General features: G+C 50.8%; 1 protein-coding gene across 1 annotated transcript in view; it reads right to left on the minus strand.

The window, feature by feature from the left end:
• FBXL18 (F-box and leucine rich repeat protein 18) overlaps window positions 1–17,646 on the minus strand; it is a 36,508-nt gene that overhangs the window by 2,087 nt on the left and 16,775 nt on the right. The gene's annotated exons all lie outside the window — the stretch shown is intronic.

The following is a 17,646-nucleotide window of genomic DNA, read 5'->3' on the forward strand; positions in this document are numbered from 1 at the left end:
TTGCAAATCCACACCGTGGTCAACTCCTGCCCAGAAACCAATGTCCCCACTGTGGAAGGACATGTGGATCCAGAATTGGCCTCTACAGTCACTTACGGACTCATTGTTAAAACCGTGTTTATGGAAGACAATCTTACTCGGCTAGGAGGGATCGCCAAAGAAGAAAAGCCATTCACTTGCTTTCCAGAAGAGCGTTGGTCTTTCATGCTAAGAAATCATCCCCTGGGTACAGTGGTACCTCGGGTTACAGACGCTTCAGGTTACAGACTCTGCTAACCCAGAAATAGTACCTCAGATTAAGAACTTTGCTTCAGGATGAGAACAGAAATAATGCAGCAGCGGCGCAGCAGCAGCAGGAGGCCCCATTAGCTAAAGTGGTCTGCAGGTTAAGAACAGTTTCAGGTTAAGAACAGACCTCCGGAACGACTTAAGTTCTTAACCCGAGGTACCACTGTATTTATTTCAGAGTTTGTCCATCAAGTCCAGAGAATCTTGCTTCTGATTAAACCTGCCTAGGATTTGGAATTCCGATGGTGGGAACGGAAGCAGGGGGCAGTCTAAATGAGAGCGCTGGCAGTGCCCATCCTGGAACCCTTGACAAAACCACCCCGGAGGGAATGGGACCCTCAACATGTAAGAAGCGCTTCCAATATGCTAGGCAGACTTCTCAGCTTTTGTAACAGGGACAAGAAACCTGTAACCTACCAGCTCCCAATTCCCACCCAGCTCAGAGGTCGGGGATGGTAACAGCTGGAGTCCAGCAACATCTGGAGGGCCACAGGTTCCCCAACCCCCTCCTAGAACCTGTGAAATAAGAAGTGGCCTCTCAGAGGAGTCCTCCCTGTGGCTTTATTGCAAGTGCGGCTACAGTCGGGCCCATATACAGTGGTACCTCGGGTTACATACTTAATTTGTTCCGGAGGTCTGTTCTTAACCAGAAACTATTCTTAACCTGAAGCACAACTTTAGCTAATGGGGCCTCCTGCTGCTGCCGCGCCGCTGGAGCACGATTTCTGTTCTCATCCTGAAGCAAAGTTCTTAACCTGAAGCACTATTTCTGGGTTAGTGGAGTCTGCAACCTAAAGCGTATGTAACCTGAAGCGTATGTAACCCGAGGTACCACTGTACAGAGAATACTTCCACTCCTAAGCATAGAAAGTTAGGGGTCAAACCAGATGCTCTACCTCTCAGCCTTTGCCTCTCTGCTTGGATCCTGGCCTCGGCTTGTGGCTCCCGCCCCGCCCCCCCCCCCCCGACACTTCATTCACTGCCCCTCAACTCTGGCTCACTTCCACAACTCCAATACCTCCTGTCCTTGATTTTCTGCCACGCCGCTAATTTTGCTGCATTGGAAAAAGGGGGAAAAAGTAGACCACCATAAATCTCCCCTCCCCTGGACTTTGGAAGTGGAATTAATGCACGGAGAGAAAGGACTGCGCCAGCAGGGCTGTAATTGCAGAGAAAAGGGCTGCTGCAGCTAAGCCCCCCCCCCCTACACAATGTTTACCAAAAGGGGTGGAGGGAGAAATCATTTAAAGCTGGCTTAGGCAGAAAGCCCTATATGATGATAGCCACATAGGGAGGCAATAGGACTCACAGCAGGAGGGGAAAGATAAGGCATGCTGGGAAACCGGGGAGGGAGGGAGGGAGCCCACGCACACACAGAGCAAGTTAAAATATTTGGCATTGATTGCCGGAGGGGAGAAGTGCGGGTCATGGCTGTCTCCGCGCGGGAAGAGAAGTAAGCGGGGACAAGCGGAGCCTTAAGCCGAGGCCACAGAATCAATTGAGGGGGCCCAGGACCCTTTGCCCTTGCCCAGGGTTTGATCCTTGAACCCTGCACTTTTCAAACCCCGGGAGAGCTGGCTGCACGGTCCTTCTCCCCCCAAAATCAATCCTGGGAATGTGGGCAGCTCAACAAAAGGGGGGCTTTCGGGGAATGCAGCAGAAAGGGGAAACTGCCTGCTCAGAAAAGAGGCACCTTCAGAGGAGCTGCTCATGCAGGGACACGGCGGGCAGCCTCCTCCTCTGAGAGCAGGTCGTTCCGCTGCAACAGGAGCCATCAAAAGGTCGGGTTGTGGGGGAGATGACATTTTCCACCCCCAGTTTGCAGGCAACTGGGAGGCACGGCTGCCCCTTGGCTCAAAAAAAAGGTGAGCCCCCAGAGGTGTGGAGGTGAATATTTGACCACAGGGCTGCAAGTGCAGGATGTCCACACCTTAACTGGAATTATTGCCGCCCATACTGGTCCTTGCCCTGTTATGTGGGGAGCTGTCCTTGCCCCTGCCCCCCCCCCCCAGCCACCGATGGGATGGTCTCAGCAGTTCTGTTCAACAGGTACGCTCGTCACTCTTTAAATTCCATGCCCACCTTAGCACAAGGCAAGGAGGTGGTTTATTTCTACTCTGTCGCGGCGCCTGGCAGGGTGTGGAATGAGGACTCTCTCAAATCCGACTCGGTGACTGCAAGGACAGAACCCAGCTGTGCCGTTCCTCGGGATTAATGCACACAGAATAACAATGGCCAAAAGACACCATAAACTTGCTGGGAAATACAGAGATGACAGGAGCCAGGAAAGGCCTGGTCCTTCTTCTATAGCATGCTTTCAAGGGGTCGCTTGCATTTCATTTTCACTGTTGTTCTTTTACTTATATGCATAATCGCTCTCAAAGCAGCTCACGGGAAGAGTAAAGGACAAAAATCAATATACAGACAGGACAAAAACAGAGGGATAGAATCACAGAGTTGTAGAGTTGGGAGGGACCCTGGGGGTCCTCTAGTCCAGCCCCCCGCAATGCAGGAATCACAACAAAAGAACCCTTGACGGATGGCCACATACATGGATAAATATGCCAGATTCATTAAACATATTCAACAAACTCATGCTTATGAGTATCAGGGGGAAGGTTCTTTGTACCAAAATGTCTGCTGCATAGAGACATGTAGCATGTCAGGGACAAAACGTCTTAGCCCTGCCTTCTCCCTTAATACAGTGGTGCCTCGCAAGACGAAATTAATCCGTTCCGTGAGGCTCTTCGTCTAGCGGTTTTTTCGTCTTGCGAAGCAAGCCCATTGACAGCTTAGCGGATTAGCGCTATTAGCGGTTTAGCGGCTTTTAGCGGATCAGCTGATAAGCGGCTTAGGGCTTAGGAAAAGGGGGGGAAGGGGAAAAACCCCGCAGGAACTCGCAAGACATTTTCGTCTTGCGAAGCAAGCCCATAGGGAAATTCGTTTTGCGAAGCGCCTCCAAAACGGAAAACCCTTTCGTCTAGCAGGTTTTCCGTCTTGCGAGGCGTTCGTCTTGCGGGCCACCACTGTACAGTAGTTTTCTATACGCAGGGACTATTTGTCTTTACTGGGTAAGGAGGAAAACGCAATCATATCACCTCCAGCAAGTACAAGCCCTAAAACTGAAGGTATGTCCTAATCAAGACTTACAAATATGTTCCACAGAAGTACCCAGCTTTGGTTGGCACCCGTCTGTCTCGAGAGACAATGGAGTGCACCTCCGGAGGTGAAGTTAAAGAGCTGTGCTTGCAACACCCACAAAGTGGCCTCCTTGGGGCGCAAGCCTGGAGGTCCTGAGCTGCCCAGACGACAAGAGGGCACCCCCCCCCCCAGGCCTCCAAAGGAAAGCACAGTCATTTGTTTAACACCAGCTTGGAGTTGTCAGAGGGAGGCATACAAAATGCCATCCAACTGCCTTAGGGACTCCATATTTCTGTAGGGCTTACTCCTTAGCCTTTTCTTCTCCCAAATATGTCCTGCAAGGCAGTGGAGGTTTAGGATCAGAGTTGTCTTTCTCCCAGTTGGGCTACCTTCCCGCGTGGAAAAGCACCATCTTGCCAGGCAGGGAGTATTACCCAAACCTTACTGTCTGCTTGTGAAACATGGACCACTTAAAAACGCCATCTCCAACTTATCAAAAGATTCCATCATCGGTGTCTCCGAAAAGTTTTACGCATCACTTGGGAAGGCAGGTAAACTAATGCCAGTTTCCTGGAAGAAGCAAAGATCGCCAGTGTTGAAGCAATGATTCTTCAACATCAACTTCGTTGGACTGGTCCTGTTGTGTGGATGCCTGATGATCGTCTTCCAAAGCAACTACTGTATTCCAAACTTAAAAATGGAAAGCGTAATGCTGGTGGTCAACAAAAGAGGTTTGAAGACTGTCTCAAGGCAAATTTTTTGAAATGTAATATAAACACTGACAACTGGGAAACACTGGCCTGCGAGCGCTCCAGTTGGAGAACAGCCTTTACCAAAGGTGTTGTGGGCTTTGAAGACGCTCGAACTCAGGACGCAAGGGAGAAACGTGCTAAGAGGAAGGCACACTTGGCAAATCCACACCATGATCAATCCCTGCCCAGAAACCAATGTCCCCACTGTGGAAGGACGTGTGGATCCAGAACTGGTCTCCACAGTCCCTTACGGACTCACTGTTAAGACCATGTTCATGGAAGACAATCTTACTCGGCTACGAGGGATCGCCAAAGAGAGAGAAGGTTTTCCAAACCTACCTGGAGATGCCGGGGATCAAAGAGGTCCCGGGCACAAGAGCAACTCTCCTCTCCTGTGGATTGGAGGCAAAGCAGAGCCATCATATCAAATAGCCTTATCCACCACAAATTTGTCTAATCTTCCTTATAAATATATATCTAGAACTAAACATATAAGAACAGATTTCCATACCCAAATCAAATACAATAAATTAATATCACAAGAGTTCCAAGCGACACAAGCGGGTTCTCCCGAATCTTATTACTCCAGCACATTATTGTAATCCTCCTTTCTGGCCCCCAGAGTCAACTTAAAAGCTCATGCAATCAAATTGACCAATTTCCCTAGCCAGGTGACAGCACCGGTTAAAACCCTTTCCAAGGATTCTCTGTATCAAGTGATTTATCGACAGCAGAAAGAAGAACAGACAGACACCACTAAAAGATACGAGGATAAACGTAAACGTGCGCCTTGCCCAAACCAACAAGATCAGCCCGGATGGTCGAGAAATTGAAGTGGCAGCAGCAGGATCTTCGGAGCACGACAAGCACACTCAACTCACCCCAGTGCTGCTTCTGGGCATCAGGGAGCAGAGAAATGGGAGCCGGCCCTGGGTGCAGAGATGACTAGATACGGCACCTGTTTGGCGCATAGGTGCCAAGCCTCCAAGCATGGGGAGCTGCCACCTGGGCACACATGAAAGCCCACAGCTGCAAGGCGGCCTCTGTGGATGCAGAAGTGCATTGTTCTCTTTCTTTCTTTCTTTCTTTCTTTCTTTCTTTCTTTCTTTCTTTCTCTCTCTCTCTCTCTCTCTCTCTCTTTCTCTCTCTCCTCCCACAATTCCCCTCTGACAGTGAGCTATGCTGTCGAGGTGAATTCTTACATTCAGAAAGCTTTGTGGTCTCAGAATAGATGGCATTGGACGTGCGCCAAGAATGATACCCAAGAAGCCACTTCCTAAAAAAGGAAAATGGGAGCGGGCAGCTGGGGGTGGCAGGGATCAAAGGGAAGCAGCCAGAGCAACCTTATCAAATCTCAAGGCCGGGCGCTGCCACAACAAGCTCAAACAGACTGGGAAGTTGTTTTCCAACATCTTCCGCAAATTAAGAAGTTATTTCAATAATTGGCCAATTAAGCTTAATTTCTACTTGGGAAACACATTACGGCGACGGTTGATGCCTCTTGTTCTGCCTTCCCCCTCCTGCATACATAGTGGGGAACGTTAACAAAAACAGGGTGCCGTGGCAAAGCTCCCGGGCGCAGAGGGGCTACCCTGACCCAGACTTCAGAAAGAGAGGGGGAGAGGAGAGGAACTAGCAAATGCCCGCTGTGCCCTGCAACTGGCACCACCCAAAATATCACCCCCCGAGCATATGGCAGGGGATGGGAGCTTTGGGCTGGCCACAGAGAAGCTAAGGGGAGGAAGGTGGGGATTTGCAAGTGCCCTTGGCATGTTTCTGAGGACAGCACAAATGCAGTGTTTTGAGAACTGCATCAAGTTTCGATCTCTCGTTCCTCTTGGGGGTTGTCAAAGACATCTGCATCACTTTCGCAACACTCTCTATGCAACGGTTGTGGAGAAAAGCTTGCTAACAGGTGGGTGTCATGTGCAGAGGGCTCAGAAACACCCAGGAGCAGACTAGAGCCCTTAACTAAGCATCCCAGATTCCCCCCCCCCAATTTCTGAATTACCAAGATGGCCTCCCCTCTGCTAATCTTAACATCCAAGAAGGTCTGCAGGGAAGGAGGAGGCAGTTGTCTTCAAGGGCAGCCCCACACAGAGCAAATTGCAATAATCCAGTCTGGAAGTCAGCAGTGTGGGCGAACCATAGCCAAGCCATCTGTGCCCCAAAGGAGTCAGTCTGACAGGGCCAAGGCAGGAAACCAGGCAGGAAACCAGGCAAGGACAAGGACAGGATCTCAGGCAGGATCTAGCAAACAGCAACGTTGCTCCCGCAACCTGGGGCAGGGTCCGAAAGCCTTTTATCTTTGTCGGGGTAGCGGCCGGTCCTGATCCCCCGGCAACTCACCTCCCTGTCTCACCCAAAGATGAGCACTCCTCCTGTAAGCGCTCAGGTCTCTCCTTCTCTCAGACCTCAGTCTCTGCAGCTCGGAAGATGCCAGTGGGTTACTAGACCCAGAGGCCGCCTCAGCCTCCCCTGATCCAACTGGTAGTGGAGCAGCTGCATGTGAACGAGGTAGTCCCCGCATCTGGAGCCAGGGCAGGCTCAGGCCCCGGACTCGGCCCAGCTGGTGTTTGTTGCAGGGGGACCTGGGCAGACTGGGACTCCTCAGGAACAGGCCCCAGACTTGGTTCAGATGATGCCTGAGGCAAAGGATCCGGTGCAGACTGAGTCTCCTCTGGTTCCGAGTCTGAGCCCGAGTCCCAGGCCATCACACAGAGCTGGATGCCATCTTGGTGACAGCTCCCGGAGGCTTCTTGTAGATGTTAAATAGCGTGGGGAGCAAGAAGGAATTCTGTGGGACACCATGGAGAAGCTCCCATGGCGTCAAATAGTGGCTTCCCACATCTACTGCAAGGGAACAGCCCTGAAGGTGGGGGAAAGACCACAGAAGCACAAACAGCAAACTCCTTGAGCTGCTCCAAGAGGATGCCATAGTCAACGGTATCAAAAGCCGTTGAAAGGCCAAGCAGAAAGGGCAGGGCCACTCTCTAACTATCTCACTTCCGACAAAAGCCATGAACCAGGGCAACTAAGGCAGTTTCATTGCCTGGAGTCAGATTGCAATGGAGCCAGACATTCAGTTTCTTCAAAGTATGCCTGAAGCCAGACTGCCCCATCCTCTCAAGGCCCTTGCCCCAAGAGGGGGATATCTGCCACTGCGTGAAAGCTGTTTGATGCTTCTGGGTCCAGGGAGGTCCTCTTAAGGAGGGGGTGCAGCGCCACCTCTTCAAGGCGGATGACACGCATTTAAAAACAAACACTGCGCTTCTTCACGCAGCTTGTCTGCGCCCTTGGATCACAACAACCGAAACCGATCCAGTACAAACAGCAGAGGTCACTCTCTAAAACACTTCCTGTCGTCCGCCACAGTCTCGATCAAAGGTATTTGCAAAAACCCGAAATGCAGCTTCAATGCACCGGTTGCAGAATCTGGGTTTCTGTACACCAGTGTGAAATATGAGGGTTTTCCTTAAAAAAAAGCTACCTGCCTGCCCTTCTTGCAAGAGATGCACACGGCTTTCCCCCTGCAACTTTGCAGTTTATCCTCAAAGCCGCCCCACTGGGTGGTGTACACAAGACTGGCCCCCCATGAGCTGCTGCACTTCATGGCCAAACTGGGATGGGAACGCAAATCATGGCAACCCTCGGCCAGGACACAGCGCAGGCATATGCGCAGAGCAAGGAGGTGCTAGACCTTTTGGAGACGCCTTCCAGTCAAGGGAGCTGCAGCAGCTGCTCTCTTCAGCAGTCCTTAAAACTGGAGCTGTGGATGAGGGATGGAGCCAGGGGTGGCTCTTGAGCCATTCACACTCACCTGCTCCAGCAAATGTTTTGCCCTGCTAGAGGCAGGCACCTTGTACCCCCTTTCCAAGCACAATTCAAAGTGTTGGGGCTGACCTTGAAAGCCCTAAACGGCCTCAAAGGCCCAGTAGACCTGAAGGAGCGTCTCCACCCCCATCGTTCAGCCCGGATGCTGAGGTCCAGCGCCAAGGGCCTTCTGGCAGTTCCCTCCCTGCGAGAAGTGAGGCTACAGGGAACCAGGCAGAGGGCCTTCTCGGTGGTGGCACCCGCCCTGTGGAACGCCCTCTTGTCAGATGTCAAGGAAATAAACAACTATCTGACTTTTAGAAGACATCTGAAGGCAGCCCTGTTTAGGGAAACTTTTAATGTTTGATGCATTACTGTACTTTAATATTGTGCTGGAAGCCGCCCAGAGTGGCTGGGGAAACCCAGCCACATGGGTGGAGTATAAATAATAAATTATTATTATTATTATTATTATTATTATTATTATTATTATTAGATGAAAACAAGGGCCATACATGAGAGCATGATGAATACAGAAGCTTTAGACCAGGCATAGGCAAACTCGGCCCTCCAGCTGTTTTGGGACTACAACTCCCATCATCCCTGACCACTGGTCCTGTTAGCTAGGGATGATGGGCGTTGTAGTCCCAAAACATCTGGAGGGCTGGAGTTTGCCTATGCCTGCTTTAGAAACACACCTGAATAGATAAGCCCTCGGTGGTGAAGTGGTTTGAGTGCCAGCCTAAGACATGGGAGAGACGAGGATTCAGATCCCAACTTGGCCATGAAATGCGCTGGGCCACTCACTGGCTCTCGTTTTTTTTCCTTGTAAAATGTTTCAATTTCAATTTATATAAAACAGAGAGAACAGTTATAACAACAAATGAAAACAAAAATATGAAATTGGGCCAGCTCCTGTTTTTATTATGCATTTGTTTCTTTTTTTATCCTAGTTACATGCCAACAGTGCCCTTCAGCTCTCTATATTGGACAAACAGGCCCAACCCCACGCCAAAGGATAAATGGACATAAATCTGACATCAGGAATCACAAGACAGAGAAACCAGCAGGAGAACACTTCAATCTCCCAGGACATTCTATACAAGATCTCAAAGTAGCTGTCTTACTACAAAAGAATTTCAGAAATAGACGGGAAAGAAAAGTTGCTGAATTGCAACTTATTACCAAACTTAAAACCATGGAGAGACCTGGTCTCAATAGAGACATTTTTAGCCATCTCACCCCTTGCTTTTTCCTGTAAGACCAATTGCAGTCGTTAACAGTCGTGAACAGGTTTACCACACCTATCAGCCAATCACCCATCTCCCACCACCCTTCTGAGTAATACCCCTCCCCACCCTCTCTCTATATATAAGGGTCTGGTGACTTCTGTTTCAGTGTATCTGAAGAAGTGTGCATGCACACAAAAGCTCATACCAGTAACAAACTTAGCTGGTCTCAAAGGTGCTACTGGAAGGAATTTTTAAAATTTTATCCTGTATTTTTATGTTGTGAACTGCCCTGAGACCTACGGATGAAGGGCAGCATGCAAATTTAATACATAATAAGATAATAATAATAACAACAACAACCCTAAAATAGGCACACAGAACGAGTGCCGTCACACGTGGGTTAAAATAACAAAAGTCCAAGTGAAGGATATTAGTGCTATCTGGTTATCAGGCATCGTTCCAGATCTGCCAGGCTTGTGGCACGGCATGTCATGAACATGACTGTTCCGTTGTGTATGTAATAAAGGAATGCCAAAATGATATAAAAAGTGTCTGGAGGCTCCCGCCCTTGTCGAAATCTCAAATTATGCGCAGTTTCCGCCCCCTGTTGCGGCTATATTCTGGAGCGATGAACCCCTTGCACTACCCTGGAGCTCTTTGGAGATGAGCGGCAAGGTAAAAATCAAATAAATAAGGCAGGTGACTCCTCTGCAGGACCCTTCGATTACCTAACAACCTGCTCTGTGTGTGTGTGTGTGTGTGTGTGTGTGTGTGTGTAGCCCTCCCCACTACTGAAAGTGGAAGTTAGCAAGTACCGGCCCCCACCGCACCCCCAACAGCCGCAGTTCAACAAGTGCCCGTCTGCGCTCTCGAGTTACGCAAGCCAAGGAGGAGCCCTCTCCCCCCCCCCCCCCGCCAGCCTTTATTATTAATTCAAAGTGACAGCCTTACTCGAGGGTTCCAAGAGAGCAGGAAGCCAAACAGACAATGAAAGCTGGAACGAGATCTTAAATGATTCACTACGCCAGCGATACATTAAGCCTTCCGCAATCGGAGGCGGGGACCCAGCCAGCAGACATGCTTAGGCTAGCAAAGAGGGGTTTGGCAGCCGCATCAGCCGCTGGCACACGGCAAGCAAGCAGCAACCGAGGAGCAGGAGGAGGAGGAGGAGGAGGAGGGCAGGAGCCTTCTCAAGGTCAGGAAGGAGGGGGGAAGGAGGGTGTAGGTAGGCAAGGGAAAGGGGGCACAGCAGAAAAGTAATTTTAAACGAAATGCCTTTCAAGGACCATTGTTTACACTGGAAGAACACAAGATGCTCCTGGGTTACACAACCCTTTGGTCCACCTAGCGCAGCCCTGCCTAAACTTCTGGGGCTTCAGGGAGAGGGTCTGTCCCGGCCCTACCTGGTCGGGTTTTGAACCCGGGACCTTCTGCTTGCAAGGCAGATGCTCTGCAGCTGAGCTACGGCTGCTCTCAGGCCTCACAGTGCTGCAACCGCAAGCCTGGCGGACCAGGATCCTTTCCCTGCTCCCCGGGTGAAAACAGAACAGCTGGCTGCGCTGCGAAGGCTGCGCTACATCCCAGAATCCTCTTGGCCCTGGGAATCAGCTGAGTCCAGAGAGCAGCTGCCTGCTCTGATGCTGAAGGGTGTGCCACAGTTCCTGCCAGTGTGGTGTAGTGGTTAAGAGCGGTAGTCTCGTAATCTGGTGAACCGGGTTCGATTCCCCGCTCCTCCACCTGCAGCTGCTGGGTGAGCTTGGGCCAGTCACACTTCTCTGAAGTCTCTCAGCCCCACTCACCTCACAGAGTGTTTGTTGTGGGGGAGGAAGGGAAAGGAGAATGTGAGCCGCTTGGAGACTCCTGAAGGGGAGTGAAAGGCGGGATATCAAATCCAAATTCTTCTTATTCTTCTTCTTCTTCTCTCCGTCTGGGAAGCTGGTTGTGGAAGGGGGCCGCCAAGGCTGATGCTGCACCGCCAAACTGCCGGCCTCCCCCGAGCGGCAGGAAGGCACCCATTTCATCTCCCCACCACTGCCATTAAAAACACACACACACAACACTTATTTCACCTAACACAAGGCACGCATGTTTCAAACAGAACCGGCGCAAGGTCTGCCACTGGATAGAAAAGGGATTGGAAACCTGCCTCCTGGCAAGATGTTAAAATGTTTTTATATGCAACAACAGCGGCAAGAGTATTGGTAGCCCAGAAATGGAAGCAAGAAGAAATTCCGATGGAAGAAGAATGGCAGACGAAATTAATGAATTATGCGGAATTGGACAAAATGACAGGAAGGATTCGAAAACTGCGGGACCAGAGATTCACAGAAGACTGGAAGAAGTATATGAATTATTTGAAGAGCAACTGTAACCAACAAATTACGCTAGTGGGACTACAATAAGTTTTGTAAGGAGGAATATATGAAGTGCTACAAAGTAGATAAAGAACAGAGATTTTGGTTATGAGTTTTAAATGTACAGTGGTGCCCCGCAAGACGAACGCCTCGCAAGATGGAAAACCCGCTACACAAAAGGGTTTTCTGTTTTGGAGGCGCTTCGCAAAACGAATTTCCCTATGGGCTTGCTTTGCAAGACGAAAATGTCTTGCAAGTTCCTGCGGGGTTTTTTTCCTTCCCCCCCTTTTTCTAAGCCGCTAAGCCGCTTATCAGCTGATCCGCTAAGCCGCTAATAGCGCTAATCCGCTAAGCCGTCAATGGGCTTGCTTCGCAAGACGAAAGAACCACTAGACGAAGAGACTCGCGGAATGGATTAATTTTGTCTTGTGAGGCACCACTGTAACAGAGAAAATAAGAAATGCATACTAAGAGATTAGATTGGAAAATTTTCAGACAGGACTGATGGAAGTAAAAAAAAATTGAATAAGATGTAAAAATATGTTTAATTACTGCTGAAAATGTCATGTTAAAAAAACTAATAAAAATTTATATACAGTGGTACCTCAGGTTATATGCTTCAGGTTACATACACTTCAGGTTAGACTCTGCTAACCCAGAAATAGTGCTTCAGGTTACGAACTTTGCTTCAGGATGAGAACAGAAATCGTGCAGCAACAGCGCGGCGGCAGCGGGAGGCCCCATTAGCTAAAGTGGTGCTTCAGGTTAAGAACAGTTTCAGGTTAAGAACGGACCTCCGGAACGAATTAAGTACTTAACCTGAGGTACCACTGTATATAAAAAAGGAAACCTGTCTCCTTTTGGATACTGCTGGACCCCAACTTCCACCAGTCAAAGTGGACAAGGAACAGGGGTGATGTGAGAAGGAGTCTGACAACATCCCTAAGACCACAGGCACAGTGTCAGATTTCAGACATGGGACTCACACCAAGCCTTGCCTGGCTCTGTCCAGGGCTGGGGAGCCAGAATCCTGCAAAAAGGCTGAGGAGGGGTTTCCCACACCCAGGGCAAGCCTCTGGCATTGAGGCTGCCCAAGCCTGAGGGAGAACTGGTGCTGTAAATGCCAGCTGGGAATCCAGCCCATCTAGAGAAGTGCTCTCCAGGAAGGGCTGCGGGAGGCAGAGGAAGGCGGGTGGGGTAGGTGCGGTCCACCCTGGGTGTCACCACCGAGAAGGGTGACAAAATGCTGGGTGGCACTCACCATGGTACCTGCAGTGCGCCCAAGCCATGCGTCTCTCCTGGGAGAGACGTGGTGGATTGTGCGCGCGCAGGCTCTGTGCTGCCCAAATGGTCCACCCGCTGCCTCCCCCCCCCCCAGCTGTAGGGCAGCAAAGTGGGAGGAGGCAAGCAGACTCCAGAGGCCCCACGGTGCACCCTGTTAGGATATAGTTCCGTTCCACCTTTAGAACAGGCATGTGGAATTGTTGTATGTCACGCGTCTGTTTCCTTCCAGCACAGTCTGCTGGGAGCTTCCGTTGTGTACAGCTTTTGCCTATGCTGCTGTTTGCTTGGACACGAAGGAAAGCAGACATGTTTTTCCTTTGTCCTACTGCTGAATAAATGCTTGTAAATATGCTTACATATGCCTCTGTCCGCTACTTCTGTTGCGAAGAGTTCTTATCTCTGCTGGCTTGCGTGCTCAGTCTCTAAAGGTCTCTGAGGCTTGAGCCGCAGTTTTGATGCTGTTCCAAGAACCGGAGTTCGCCCGGCTGCCGGCCAGTGGGCTGGAGCCAGCTGGGGGCCTGCCAATTGCCCCCGTCTCCCCAGACACATCATAACAATAAGGTCATGGGCCCAGATCCACGTTGCCCCAGAAGCCCAAGCTTCTTTCGCCACTGCAAGGATGCCTCAGGAGTAAGACCCTCCTCTCAAGGAGACCTCCGGGGGGGGGGATCAGCTGGGGCGTGGCTCCATCAATTCCCACTCAAAATCCCCCCAAAGAGCGGCTGGAGCGAAGCCTAGGCTCTGGGCACTTCCTCTGCCAACCTTGACCCTGGACTGCTCTCACCCAGCCTGCTTGGAGGACCTTGGCCAGCCCTGGATCCTTCTCTGGCTGCTGGCATGACTTCTGCCACATCCTCTGGTGCCCCGAGAATGGTCAGCAAAAAGCACAGAACTAACAAGACTCCCAACTCCAGCAAATGCTTCCAGCGGCCCAGATGCCTGCTGCTGCCACACTTGGACCTACTCAGGAGCAAGCAGCGAGGAATGCACAAGTTCCGGGACATGTTTTGCGTGAGAGCAAACCCACTATCCAGTTTTCCCCAGGATCTGCAGAGAAGAGGCAGAAGTCCCCACCTGCCTGCTCAGATTGGAAACCACGGCAAATCCAGAGACTCTCACACCTGTGCTTTGGCGTCCAAGGCCAAATGCCACGGAATAAAAGGCCGACTTACATACAAGCTGCAGGACAAGAGGGGGCATTTCAGAGAAAAGGAGGAGGAGAGGATGGCGATGCTTAATGAGCTGCAGGGCCGTCTGGGGGTGGGGGGAGAGAGATGAGAATTAAATATTTACAGCTTGACTAAACGACAATTAAAGGGAGTGGGGGACAGAAGAGAGAAGATAAATATTTTAAGGGTGCGATCACCGGAGCAGGGAGGGGAGGGAAGAGCTGCTGAGGGCAAGCAAAGGAGATGGAGCTGGGAGAGAACCTGGGGAGGCAGGAGGGAGGCCCCCCCCCTTCACTCTGCAGCCAGTGCGCCCACATTGCAAAGGCTAACGGGCAGAGCCTGCACGTCTAGAAAACGTAAGCACATAAGCAGAGCCTTCTGGATCAGGCCCATCTAGTCCACTGTTCTCACTGTGACCAACCAGGTGCCCCAATCAGGATCCGTGCGCAAGAGCCCTCTCCCTCCCTGTGATGATGATAAATTTTACTCATACCCCACTCTCCCCAGCCAAGACCAGGCTCAGGGCAGCTAATACCCGATATAAAACAAATTGAATGAAATACAACTTAAAAACAAGATTAAAATACAACATTAAAAAATTAAAATACAGCCTCATTTCAATGGAAACTCAAATCAAAAGCTTTTGGGGGGATGAAAACGTCAAGTCTTCACCAAGGCAAACTATCCAGACTGGTCCTACATGGGCCAGAAAAAAGCCAGGGAAGTCCCCAAATAGGAGTTCCATCACAGAAGGAGAAAGGAAAAAAGAAAGAGGGGAAGGGAATCAAGTTGATTCCAAGCCAAAGGCCAGGTGGAACAACTCTGTCTTACAGGCCCTGCGGAAAGAAATCAGATCCTGCAGGGCCCTGGTCTCATGAGGCAGAGCGTTGCACCAGGCAGGGGCCAGTGTTGAAAAGGCCCTGGCTCTGGTTGAGGGTAATCTGACTTCCTTAGGGCCCGGGACCTCTAGGGTGTTGCTATTTCTGGACCTTGAGGCTCTCCGTGGGGCATACTGGGTGAGGCGGTCCGATAGGTACAAGGGTCCTAGGAAATATCCTTCACCAGATTTGAAAACTACGCCTCATCATCCCTGCTATGTGGGCGATTCTCATGACTGATCCAGCATTGGAGGAACTGCACTCTGCACCTGCCCCAGAGGCACTTTCCATCTATTCTTTGGGACAGAGTCCGGACCCAAAGTCCGCCCTGCTTCTAGAGCTCTCTCGAAAGAGACTGCCATGGCTGGAGTGGGCAAACTCAGTGCTGCACTCATCTCCCAGGGCTGCAAAGAGTTCCCCCTTCCTTTGGAGAGGGACCGTTACTCCATGGTAGAACACCCCGCTTTGTATGCATGAGATCCCAAGTCCAACCTCTGGTGTTTCCCAGTCGGGCTGAGAAAGATCCCACCCTGGAGGTGTCAACCTTCTGGCTGGGGCTGATGGGAGTTGTAGTCCAAAACTTCTAGAAGGCTGGTGCGGTCAATAAGTGAGGTGGACCAGTGGTCTGGTTCAGTGTAAAGTAGCCTCCCATGGCCACGTCAGGACTTGGCCGGTGGGAAAACAGACCTTCCTCTAGCTTGAGCTTCACCTCCAGGCTCTTCATGCAGCATGTAAACTGTGGAACAACAACTTGTTGTTGTTTAGTCATTTAGTCATGTCCGACTCTTCGTGACCCCCTGGACCAGAGCACGCCAGTCACTCCTGTCTTCCGCTGCCTCCCGCAGTTTGGTCAAACTCATGCTGGTATCTTTGAGAACACTGTCCCACCATCTCGTCCTCTGTCGCCCCCTTCTCCTTGGGCCCTCCATCTTTCCCAACATCAGGGTCTTTTCCAGGGAGTCTTCTCTTCTCATGAGGTGGCCAGAGTATTGGAGCCTCAGCTTCAGGATCTGTCCTTCCAGTGAGCACTCAGGGCTGATTTCCTTCAGAATGGATAGGTTTGATCTTCTTGCAGTCCATGGGACTCTCAAGAGTCTCCTCCAGCACCAGAATTCAAAAGCATCAATTCTTCGGCGATCAGCCTTCTTTATGGTCCAGCTCTCACTTCCATACATCACTACTAGGAAAACCATGGCTTTAACTATACGGACCTTTGTTGGCAAGGTGATGTCTCTGCTTTTTGAGATGCCAACTCAAAAACTCCATGGACAATAACAACAGGTCACCAACTTAGATGGCTTTAAAAGAGGATTGGAGAAATTCATGGAGGAGAAGGGGGCTATGGATGGCTACTGGCCATGATGACTATGTCCTGTCTCCCCAACTGAAGGCAGCCATGCTTCTGAATGCCAGTGGCTGGAAACCATAGGAGCGGAGAGCGGCTCTGGTGCTTGAATCCTGCTTGCAGGTTTCCCACGGGCACCTGGTTGGCCACTGGGAGAACAGGCTGCTCGACTAAAGATGGGCCATTGGCCTTATCCAGCAGCCCTTCTTATGCTCTCTGAGCACCTCCAATTCTTGGTTTGACCGTCTAAGCCAGGGTTCAGCAACCTTTTTCAGTCATGGGCCGGTCCACTGTCCCTCAGACCATGTGGTGACCCGGACTATATTTTGGAAAAGAAAAAAAAATGAACGGATTCCTATGCCCCACAAATGCATTTTAAATAAAAGCACACATTCTACTCATGTAAAACATCAGGCAGGCCCCACAAATAACCCAGAGATGCATTTTAAATAAACGGACACATTGTACTCTTGTAAAAAGACACTGATTCCTGGACCGTCCGCGGGCCGCATTGAGAAGGCGATTGGGCCGCATCCGGCCCCCAGGCCTCAGGTTGCCTACCCATGGCTTAAAGCAAGGGTCAGCAACCTTTTTCAGCCGTGGGCCGGTCCACCGTCCCTCAGACCATGCGGTGGGCTGAACTATATTTTTTTGGGGGGGGGGATGAACAAATTCCTATGCCCCACAAATAACCCAGAGATGCATTTTATATAAAAGCATACATTCAACTCATGTAAAAACAAACTGATTCCCAGACCGTCTGAGGGCCGAATTGAGAAGGCGATTGGGCCACATCTGGCCCCCGGGCCTCAGGTTGCCTACCCCTGGTCTAGGCTCTTGGCTCTCCTTTGGCAGGTTCCCGTATCTCAACTCTGACAGAGACCAGGAAGCAGCAGGAGTTTGACCATCCTAGAGCTCATCAGTGACAGAGATGGGCCTGGAATCCGGAAGATCTTGGTTCTTGTGCTGAGGCAAGAGCAGACAGCTTTCCACCTTGGGTTCTCGGATGCCATGGCAAAAATAATCTCTCTCTCTCTCTCTCCAGTGTGCATGCAGGGGAACTGCAGAATGAGCTCGCCAAGCATGCTGGGACTCAGACCAGGGAAGCCCCAAAGATGGCACTACTGGGCACACGAAGGGCAGCCGTGCCAGGGGAAAGCAAAAAGACCCGAAGGCAATTCCACTCTGCTCTTACCCAGCAGCTCCCTCGGCCGCCCTTGAGCAAGGAAAGCCACATGACCGTGCAGTCTGAAGGGCCCTGCGGCTTGCCCAAGGCATCCAACCGAAGGGCAAGGCAGAATAATTGCTCAGAGAGGCAGGAGGCGAGCCAAGCACAAGCAGGGAGAACTTGGCTCCATGGCAGAGCGCCTGGTTTTGCAGCCAGGAGTTT

Source organism: Podarcis gaigeae (assembly GCF_964106915.1).
Source record: "Podarcis gaigeae genome assembly, chromosome: 14".
Taxonomy (NCBI): Eukaryota; Metazoa; Chordata; class Lepidosauria; order Squamata; family Lacertidae; genus Podarcis; species Podarcis gaigeae.